General features: G+C 36.6%; 1 pseudogene across 1 annotated transcript; it reads right to left on the bottom strand.

Moving 5' to 3' along the window:
- Positions 1–230: 230 nt before the first annotated feature.
- On the bottom strand, positions 231–4,193 carry LOC143922673 (type II inositol 1,4,5-trisphosphate 5-phosphatase pseudogene; annotated as a pseudogene). The gene is made up of 2 exons (XR_013261616.1): positions 1,257–4,193; positions 231–1,181 (listed from the first exon to the last, which is right to left on the bottom strand). The product of XR_013261616.1 is annotated as a type II inositol 1,4,5-trisphosphate 5-phosphatase pseudogene (transcript).
- Between the last annotated feature and the right edge of the window lie 7,595 nt (positions 4,194–11,788).

The raw sequence follows: 11,788 nt of genomic DNA, 5'->3' as shown, positions 1-11,788 counted from the left end.
GATCAGTAGATCAGTAGCTATTACAATAGATATAAGATGTATTGTGAACATAATTTCGTAATAATAAAAAGCATTTAAAAATCAAAAATCAAATGCTTTCAGACTGTAGACAGAAAGATGACCATCAACGGGTTCATATGAGTGCAGTGAAGTAGGTGTAGATGTGTATTAGTACGTAAAAGTCTTGTTACATTATGATAATTACATGAGAAATGAAACGCGAGCAATTTCAAATCAATCATATTTATTTTTTTAAATAGATAATAACAAAATTCATATTTTATACACACGGGGAGATTCAGATTCAGTGCATGGATGTACATACATAGTTTTGCCTTGCAACAGTCATAATTTGACGAGGCAAAGCTAAATCCAGATTATATGATAACTAATAAATACATATTTAATATACAATTTGATCTATGTAATAAATATACGAATGGTTTGTTACTTATATAAATATTTTTATTGCAGAACTCATTGTACTCCTATATGGATGTATGCATGCAGATTGTCATGGGAACCACATTGTAGACTATACTTCTAATGTCCTAATATAATATTAGAAAATAAATATCGAAACGTTTCTATGAGAAACAAAATAATGTACCAAATAAAAATTTCGAGCATAAATCATAACTAGAGACACGTACATATTTTGGGCATCTATTTTTATGAAGAGTTTAATTTTACATAATAAAAAATTTCGATGAATTTTAATAAAATTTATATACATACATACATATATACAATTTAAAGACAACTCAACAATTAAAAAATAATAGAAAAATTCAAAAATGTTTTGGAATTAAAATTACAACGAAAAAAACATGAATATAAAAATACAAAGACAAATAATATGAACATAAAAATATAATACCAATTAAAATTGATTAAAACTCAACATGGAGCATATTTCTATAGATCCTTTTTTTGAGATTCGTGCGACGATCGGTAACAATTATATTGTATTTACTAAAATACCTTTCAGCATCCACACTATTGACGGGACACCAAATAGATTTTAGAGCTGCACAATCAAACTCTTCATATTTAATTTTTGTTGCCATAAATAATAGTAATATATCCGGCGTGGATTCACTTTTTGTATTCTCTATTAATTGTCTAAAATAGTACTGACATCCTTCCAAGCAGCTTCTGATTATTTAACAGGCAGGTTTCTAAAAAAAACAAAACTGTTTATTTAACATTAATATTAGATTTTGTACCTGCAACAGATGGATTGAATAGTTTACTCAATAGTCTTGAGTGCGAGTCTAGTTTTAAGACGCTTTTTTGAGCAGCCTTTTGGATACACAGCTCCAACCGTCTTCTGTTGTTCAGTTCAGTAGTAGACAAAAGCAGTTGCTTGGTTTCAACAGGAAAAACACCGTCTATGGTAAACTGCAAGCTCTGTTTTATCCCCTCAATTTCTTCACATAATAAATGGGCGAAGGGATAGGAAGATCCTTCTAAATTGTCTATTAATTTTATAAATTTTATACAATATTTTACGAATTTAGCATCTATTAGCAAAATGTCCAAAATACGTGTCTCAAAATATGTAAATAAAAAATAAAAGGTAACGAATAACATTACATTTTTTTTCAGTGCAGATGAAACTAATCACCGAATACCATATGGGTTTGATTGTTCACTAAGAAGTGATGCACAAACATGGCTTTTTTCCTATCATATAGTGGTTTAGATTTATGTTGGGGCGGGTCTCTCAGAAATAGCGCTCCGAAGAGGCTGGCCAGAGTTTTGGAGTCGGTGCCGTTTTCGCTGCTGTGATTCAACACCTCTTGCAAAAAGCTGCACAGGTACAGGTAGACGGCTTTCTTCGGCGCGGGCAGCTGCGCAATGATCTGCTTGCACAGCAGATAGTTGGACGAGGCGTTGAGGCACGCATAGTGGTGATTGTACGGAATGATCGGCTCCGAAGTGCTCTCTAGTAGCATCATCAGCGCTTCGGTTACGGAATGTATGGAGCCGGGCAGCTCGTCGAGCGATCCGCTGTCGAGCCAGTCGCGAACCCCCAGCAGCTCGCAATGCCGGCCCGGCAACTTGAACAGGTTCGGCTCGTTCAGACCATTCACATAAATGTGATTGACTAGGAAGTACACCTCCTTCGGTATGAAGTACGGATTTTGTTGGTTCGGCACTTCTGATTCGATCAACCTTTTGTAATGGACTTCTCGTACGGGCGCCTTCAAGTGGATCAAGGTTTCTATAGACGTGCCGAAGCAGCTCTTTTCGTACGTGCCATTCACCGTGATGAATATGTCCTTGCCGCCGTCCAGATGCAGCACGAGGATGTCGTACAGTTTGTCCTCGCCCGAGTTGAACTTGAACGCAGACTTTTTGTAGATGAAGACTTCGAGTCTCACGTCGCACTTCTCGCCGGGGTTCAAGCATTTGGTGTACGGCTCTATATTCAACCAGTCCTTGCAGTACGTAGACTCTTCAAGCTTTTTGATGAATTCAAACTGGACCGGCACCTGGCCAGTGTTGGCGATGCACACCTCCTGCGCTTGCGGCTCTAGATACTTGACGTTGTCGAAGATTATCTCGGTCGGCTCGACGGTGACGTGCGGCAGGAATTCATTCTCCAGTTTATCTAACTTCTTGATTACGTCTTCGTGAACTTTGCGGTATTTCTTCAAATCGATGACTTTCACCTGTGATATGAAGAGCGCGCTCACCGGTTTGTGGTCGCTGATGTTCAATTGGGGATGGCTTTGGTAAGACAGCTGCTTGATATCTTCTCCTTTCCAAAATATTCGATCGCACCAAGCGGGCGCTCTGACTTTTTCGCTGGAATCCCAATTGTCCGTACCTGGATCGTATTTATACGTCGGTTGGAAGGTTATAGCGCCTTCGGTGAACCCGTTCAACACGTTGCTGGCCTCACACTGAATCCTCAGCTGATCGGCACCCAAAACTGCCTCTATATTATTCTTCAGTAGCAGTTCTTTAACGGTGACGTGATTCATATTGGTGATTCTGTAATTCAAATCGCCGAGCCAGAATATTTGATTGTGGTCCTTTATCGTTTTGTTGGGATATATTCTTGAGAAGTGGGTCCTGTTGCATATGTCGTGATAGTCTTGATTGCGCCTATCGTACTCTTCGACGTGTGCCGCCAGATGCGAGTTAACAAAGCAGAACGAAGTGTTGTGGAGTTCAAATCTAATGGAAACTCCACCTTTGTTGCCCATCTTGCCCATGATTCCCGTTCCGACGGTGTCGTACGCAACGTTCTTAATATGCTCCATGTGTTGCCTTTGAGCGTATATTATCAGCATCATGCCGACGAGTCGGACCAGTTCGACTTTGTGATATTTGGTTCTGGTGTCTAATCCAGCGTTGACGGCGTCCAGCCATTCGTTCTCCCTGATGGTGAAGTCAAACAGAAGCGCCTCCTTTGACAGATCCAACTCTTGAAAGCCGACAGCGTAGATGTCCGGCGGGGATGAATCCATGGTGAGCCAAGTCTTCAGAGAAGCTGTCGGCGGTTGCCCATTGATATTCCAAGTGCCGACGAATATCTTGAACGACTGTGTGTACGTGTAGTCGTACTCTTTCATCTTCATTTGGTATTTGATCATGCTGTCTCTGACAGCTGAAGGTGTGATGCCTCGGGCGATTTGCTGACGAGAGACTACTATGTCGGGGCTTCCCATCTCGGTTGACGATAAGTTGCTCTTCTTGGAGCCGGTGTATTTGTGCAGCCAGGCGAACTGGCGCGCCTCTGGAAATTTTTCCGCTATTTCGATGGCTCTGAAGAGCTCGTCGATGAACTCGGCTGTGGGTTTGCCATGTTTCAGTTCGAATTGGATTTTAAGTTTCTTGGAGGAGACGGTGACGTAGAGGAGGAATTCGGTGTCGGAGCTGGCGTCGTCTATTTCGCATTTGAAGCTCGAGTCGACGGGGACCACCCTCTCGATGGAGAGGTCTGAGAATGATGCCGTCAAGGACGACATGCAGAGTATCACGAAGAGGGCGTAGTCATCGTCGGAGGTGACCAGCGCTAAGACGTGTTCTCGAGGAAGCCATTCAGCTCCAACGAGGGCTGCGTCACCCAATATGGCAGCCACTCGTTCTCCGATGGCGAATTTTGCCGCAACTGCAGCAGCCACACTCTCACTCACGTTCATCGTGAACCGGCGAGCATCTGACAGTTAACAACTGACGTTTCTCGCTCAGTGCTGCCAGCACTAATATTTACACACAAATTTGTAAACGGACAATTTCGCACATGGCAATCTCGTACACGACAAATCCTGCCACGAAAATTGCGAATACGCAATATGTTTTTTTTTTTAAGTTATTTGCAATCGACCCATCGGTCATAAGCAGATTTTATAACAATTTAATTTATCAGAAGATTTGGCAATTCATTAATTGCCAACTTTTTATCCATTACTCGAGCACTCTGTGGCGCTTTAATAATAATAATAATAATAATAGCTTTTATTCCAGACGATGAGGAGAATAGTGCAATCCCCAACGCCCATATAAATAATATATAGATAATAAAAAAAGTATTGAAAAATAGTAAACAAAAAATAAATATATAAATATTACTGATAATAAATAATAATAATAATAAATAATAATAATAATAATTATGAGAAATAAATAATAGTAAATAAGTCCAATAATAATAAATAACAATAATTTTATGTCTATTCAAGGCGGTCGGTGTAGCAGTTCCATCCATCGAACATACAATGAAGAATGCAAATGAGAAGATGCAGCAGCAAGAAGACAATTAGGCGATAAAAATATACGAAGACGTAGAGAGGCCGCTCTCATCCTGAGAATGGCTTCAAAGTGAGGCACATGCCCTTTTACAAACATTTGCGACGCGCTACAGCTCCTAGGTAACCCGAAAAGAGCACGGTAACAGTTGTTGTATTGTACTTTTATCTTCCTCATCGTCTCCCGCTTGTATCTGGTCCATAATTCACCAGTATAGAGGCTAGTACAAAAGGACATAAATAATTGTCTCTTAACCTCTACATTGGAGTGGAAAAATCGTCTAGCCAGCATATTTGCCCTTACACAAATGGCTCTTCTTTGTCTTTCGATGTCACGGTCATCAGATAGATCCTCCGTCAGCAAGTGTCCCAGATACTTGACTTCCCTAACAGTTTCAAGATTACGCCCATCTAAAATAATGTTGGGGACGAAATGAGGACCTCGACCGTATCGGAAAATTAATACCATGGATTTACTCGTATTATACCGCATATTATGTTCTGCAGCATAACTCGAGCAAACTTCCAGGAGGCGATTCAGAGCTGACGGAGAAGGCGCCAAGATCACCATGTCATCCGCATAGCTGATGTGGTTACTGCATATTCCTCCTATGTGGCAACCAACTCCAGTCTGTCGAAGGCGATGTGAAAGTTCATCCATGTAAAGGTTGAATAAGCCAGGAGACATTGACCCACCCTGTCTAACCCCGCACTTCGAAGAAGCGGGATCAGAGTATGAATTCTCCCAGCGTACATGGCTGAACTGATTCCGGTGCCAGGATGCTAAAAACCTCATGATTTGACTTGGAGCTCCCCTTTTTAACAGTTTGGACCAAAGTAGATCATGATCCACTCGATCGAAGGCCTTGGATAAGTCTAGAAAACAGGCGTATACGGAAGTTTTTCGCGATGTATAAAAATCCACTATCTGTTTTAAAGTGTAGATGGCCATGTCCGTCGACGAGTGCTTCTTGAATCCAAACTGCTCATCAGCTGACAAAAGGTAGCCACTTAATCTGCAACTCAATATAGTGCAATGCTTTAGTCTAGTGTCTTTTGCACTAGACTTTATAAGAGCTTTTGCCAGCTCGTTTGAGTGGGTTTCGAGTCTACGCTTGTAGCTTTTTGTATAACTTTCTATTTCCGTTTTAATTGTTGGTATAGATACATGTTGATGAATTTCAGTGTTTCTCGCAAACCATGGGGCATTTGTTATTATTCTAAGGGCTTTATTTTGGAATCGTTGTAAGATTTCCACGTTAGAGTTACTACTCGTTCCCCATAGTTGGATACCATATGTCCAGACTGGCTTTAGGATTGACTTGTATACCAAAATTTTATTCTCTAATGTTAGACTGGATTTTCTTCCTATCAACCAGTTCATTTTGTGTAGCCGCTGGGTGAGTTCCTGTCTTTTATTTTTGATGTGATCTTTCCATGTCAGTCTCCTGTACGCAATATGTGGCACTCGAATTCTCATTAGTGTGATAGTTCGTGTGGATAACTATTTTTCGTTCGTTTGGTGAAATTTTTGAGTGCTAGATATTCCGTGATTGGGTTTAATTGTGAGACGTGTGCGAGACGATCATTTGCGAGGTAATTGGACTATTCGGATTTCTATTATATTGGATTTGTTTAATCTAAAATATACTGATCTGGTTGAGGCATTGTTTAGTTTGAGATCGTAACACCTTATAACATATTATATTTTTACATTTTTATATTTTTATATTTTCAAATTTTTATATTTTTATATTTGTTTTATATTTTATATTTGTTTTTTTTTAATTAATATATAATAATAATATAACATAATAATAATTAATTTTCTTTTTATGTATATGACGACTTGGAGCATAATGACGACTTGGAGTTGATCTGTAAAGTCACTATGGCAAATTTAGAAAAAAAAAAAAAAATATATATATATATATATATATATATATATATATATATATATGTATATTTGTCACATTGCGGTGGTCACAAAGACAATTTTTGCCATGAAAATCGCGAATACACAATATTTGGCACTCAAGTTCTCGTTAGTTTGATAGTTATCGTTAGTATGATGGACTTTTCGGCTGCCAGATGTTCCGTTATAGAGATTTTAGTGACTTTGTGACCAGTAATCACCAAACCCATTTGCGAAATAGTCACCAATCCATAAATTATCTGGGAAACGGATTATTGCGCAAATTACGATCGCACGGCAATTGTTGCCACAAAAATCGAGAATATAGAAATTATCTATAATTCTAGTATAGGAATATAATTTCAGTTCCGGTCCCAGATTCCTTTTTCAGTTCCAGTTCCAGATTTCCGGTTCAGTTCCAATTTCCAATTTCCATTTCAGTTCCGATTCCCGATTCCGATTTCAATTTAGATTCCGGATTCTTTTTTCTGTTCCAGATCCGGATGCCTTTTTCATTTCTGGATTAGGATTATTTTTCAGTTCCGGTTCTGAATTCCTTTTACAGTTCCGATTCCCTTATCTTATTATATAATAATTATCAAATGGAGTGCACACGTATGAGCACACATGCCACTAGCAACTAGTGACTAGTAGGTATATAAAAAAAAATCGTTGTGTGTGTGTGTGGGGGGGGGGGGGTAATTCATTTCTGATTGGTTATCGTTAATTTTGTTTTTTCGATTCAAATAAATTTAATAAAAAAATAAATTACTGCTAGATTAGTCATGTTTACGCGGTTTATATTACAAACGCTGAGCAAAGGTAGGTAAAACCACCAGTAATATATGAAGAGCGGACTCAGAGCGTGCCGTTCATTGTTCGATTGTTGTAAATGCTTTGTTAAAGGTTCGCCAAACCTTTTTTTTTGCACTCTAGCTTTGTAAATAGAGCCAAACCGCCCCGATTCCTGGAAAAAGCACGCCCTCTATCCGCACGGGAACGAAAACTCAACAATACATCAAACAATGAATGTCTGTATGTTAGTTCCTCGGTGCTGCTTAAAATCATGCAATTATAAAGAACGCTAAATCAATGCTTACATATAATGAACGCATAATCAATGCAAGTATATAATTAATAAGTAATTAGACATATTAATTATGGGTCTACGTGACGAGACAGAATGTTAAATTACAGAAAACACAAATATCGGAAGGCAAAGATCGAAAATCGAAAGATCTTAAGTCGAAAGATCAAAAAAAAATGGTGCATGGTAAACGGTAAACGGTTTTTTTGATCTTTCGACTTAAGATGTTTCGATTTTCGATCTTTTCCTTCCGATATTTGCGTTTTCTGTAATTTAACATTCTGTCTCGTCACGGAGACCGATTAATTATGTATGTACTTGTGATCGATTAATTAATTATTTATGTGGTTACTACATATGTAGTAACCACATAAATAATTACTTGTTAGCAATCGATCTCATTTTTTAAACTTGCTAGCAAATAATCGACCCACATACATACCTGTATATTTGGTAATTGGACTATTCGTCACCTTGGGGTGGTCACAAAGACAATTTTTGCCATGAAAATCGCGAATACACAATATTTGGCACTCAAGCTCTCGTTACTATGATAGTTATCGTTAGTATGATGGACTTTTCGGCTGCCAGATGTTCCGTTATAGAGATTTTAGTGACTTATAATTTGTGACCAGTAATCACCGAACCGTATATTTATAACTAGTGGTTTTACCCGGCTTCGCTCGGTATTTGTAATATAAACCGCTTAAACATGGCTAATCTAATAGTATACATTAATTTGTTTATTTATTCAATTTATTTGAATCGAAAAAATATATATTTACCAACAGCTAATCAGAAATAAATTATACAAACATAACTGGAACTACAATAGGAATCCGGATCCGGAACTGAAACAGGAATCGGAATCCGGTACTGAAACAGGAATCGGGACCCGGAACTAAAAAAGGAATCCGGATCCGGGACTGAAACAGGAATCCGGAACTGGAACAGAAAAAGGAATCCAGAACTGGAAATAAAAACGGAATCTCAACAATTAGATAGAAGAAAAGCTCATATGTATATACATACATATGTATGTACTTAACTGAAAATGGAATCGGGATCCGGAACTGATCGAAAACGGAATCGAATATAGAAAATTAAATTTTTTCGATAACGTCATGGATTCTACGAACCAAAACTAACAAATGCTCTTTAGAAATTATATGCATACTAGGGGTTTTACCCGGCTTCGCTCGGTATTTGTAATATATTCGTTTAAACATGACTAATGTAATGGTAAACATTCATTTGTTTTTTTTTATTAAATTTTTTTGAATCGAAAAAAAAATAATATTCAACGATATTGATATCGTCGTCATAGAGACTTTGTTTTTGATGCTCCCACCCAAACCTTACATAGTTACAAAGTCTCTACGGCGTCAATTTGTATTTGTAATATAAACCGCTTAAACATGGCTAATCTAATAGTTAACATTTTATTAAATTTATTTTAATAGTTTTATTTTATTTAAATATATTCATTTGTTTTCTTATTAAATTTAACGTCACGGATTCTACCACTCAAACCTTACATACATAGTTACATACATTAAACCTTACGAAGTCTCTTTCGAAATTATATATTAGATATATATGTACATATTTGAAGGAAATCTCATAAAAATGATCCCTTTTATTTTTTGAAGTTTTCAAGTTTTGATTTTTTATATCTTTGATATTAATTAAAGGGAGTGGGAGGTTGATTCAGGTACCGTATTGAGCGATATAAACTTTTGCTACCCCACTGGGAGGGTCTCTTCAGATTTTTTTAGTTAGTTTTATCCAAATACATTAACCAGCTGATTGGATTGATTTTATTAGTGTTAAAGTGCTTTATCAAGATGGAGTTGAAATATGTATAGCATTCTTAGCCAATTTGATATATGCGACCATTCGAAAAAATATCAACTGAATATACTGAAGTGCATTCGTAATGCTCGCGAACAAATTATTCGTTTATTTTATTCTTGAATACGAAGAGAAAAATAAAATAAAAATAATAATACACAGCCGCATTTATCGCTTTTATCTGAAGCTATACAATTGGCAATGGTTTTAAAATGATGAATAATTTCCATATTCATCATTTGACCTGAAAATGATTCATCTGCAATACGGCAAAGTGTAAACCATGTAGAGCGATCGATAGAAAATTTGAACTAGTTGGGCTTTAGACACACAGATGGCGCAATAGTGAACCCCCACACAAACTCTCAAACTTACGTGCGAGCCCCCTACTGAAATCAAAAATAGATCACAAAAGAGCTGTAAAAATATTATTTTCATTCTACGGGAACTATGTTCAACTACTTCTATTTTTACATAATCCCAAAATATACAAAGTGACTGAACGAAAGCAGATATTGTTTATTTTGTTTTCAAAACTTTTTAGGTTTCGAGGAATTGTTAGGGCTACCACTCGTATTTTATTATATGTCACTTGAAAATTGTTGGATCAGTGTTATTATTAACAAAAGTGAAATGTAAAATCTATCACCTAACACATTACTCGATCTATTAGCCAACTTATGTAGATGGTAAACGGATTATTTCGCACATTGCGATCGCGCACACGACAATCGTTGGCATGAAAATCGCGAATACGGAATATGTGGCACTCGAGTTCTCGTTAGTGTGATAGTTCACGTGGGTGGAATTTTCGGGTGTCTGATGTTCCATGATCGAGATTTTAATGCTAGTTTTATTTTATTTTTTAGTAAATATTTGCTAGTAATGAATAAATATATCGGATATAAAATATGTAATATACTACTATTTCACCGATCGTAAAAACTCAGTCAAGTTCGAATTGTTCTACAGGTACAAGATCTTTTAGTTGGTATAGTTTTGGTTGATCTGTTAGTTTCTGCTGGAAACAAATGCGTGTAAGTTGAATACAATCACCCTAAAATACACGAATTTGTTAGAAATACATATGTATTCGTAACAGAGTGTTTTTACACGATGAGACTTTGTCAAATGAAAGACGTTGTAGTTAGCTATCGCCTTTGTAAGTAATAGGATTGACTTTTGAAGTGAATTTTTTCAAAATAAATTTATTATAGTTTTTAAATTATAGTTGGTTTGCTATAGTTTATAAGTGTCTAGACACAATAAAACATTGTACGTGCGAAATGTTATTGGTTGAGATGAGGTGTAAGGAACAGCATGTGCGTTTTACGCGAAGCGTCTTCTTACAGCGTTATGGGCTATAAGTGAGAAAGTGAACATTTTGTAAAAATAATTTCAAAAAAGTGTACCGGTCGATTGGTATTGGTAAAACCAATACGAATGGTCACCTTACATATATATTTCATATACTCTCGATGCTATGCAAAAGCCCAACCACTGAACCATGCTGCTGGCTAGGACAAGGACAAGTTGCCCATCACAGCCTCCCCAATCTATTAATGAAAAAGCGTTCATTTTAAATGAAAAAGGGTCAATTTGATATGAAAAAGGTTTAATTTAAAATGAAAAAGGGTCAATTTGGAATTAAAAACCTATATACTGTTTTCTACCAATTTTTTCTCTTGGCAAAATTAGTCTCTAAGCATTTAGCGCCATCTATTGAAAATTTATTTATTTAATTAATTTTTCTATTGGTTTAAGTACTTGAAATTATATCTATGTATGTAAGGTTTGGGTGGTAGAACTAAATTTAATAAAACAACAAATGAATATTCAAATAAATTTAAATTAAATAAAACTATACAAATAAATTTAATAATATGTTTACTAATAGATTAGCCACGTTTAAGCGGTTTATATTACAATTACCGAGCGAAGCCGGATAAAACCACTAATTGTTTATATTTAGGTAGGTGGGTAGTTTTTACCATTTTTTTTCATATTAAACAATTAAATATATTTGAAAGGTAAAAATCGAACACAGGATGATACGTTTCTTTTATTTTTTTTATTTAATAACTTAATATGCCAGTACCCATGCGATGATATTTCATCGGGTACAACACTAGTATGTCATGATTGTCATGAGTTGACTCCGGATCC

This window comes from Arctopsyche grandis, chromosome 2 (assembly GCF_051622035.1).
Source record: "Arctopsyche grandis isolate Sample6627 chromosome 2, ASM5162203v2, whole genome shotgun sequence".
NCBI classification, from domain to species: domain Eukaryota; kingdom Metazoa; phylum Arthropoda; class Insecta; order Trichoptera; family Hydropsychidae; genus Arctopsyche; species Arctopsyche grandis.
The sequence above is the reverse complement of the archived record's forward strand: the minus strand, read 5'-3'. Positions and strand labels throughout refer to the sequence as shown.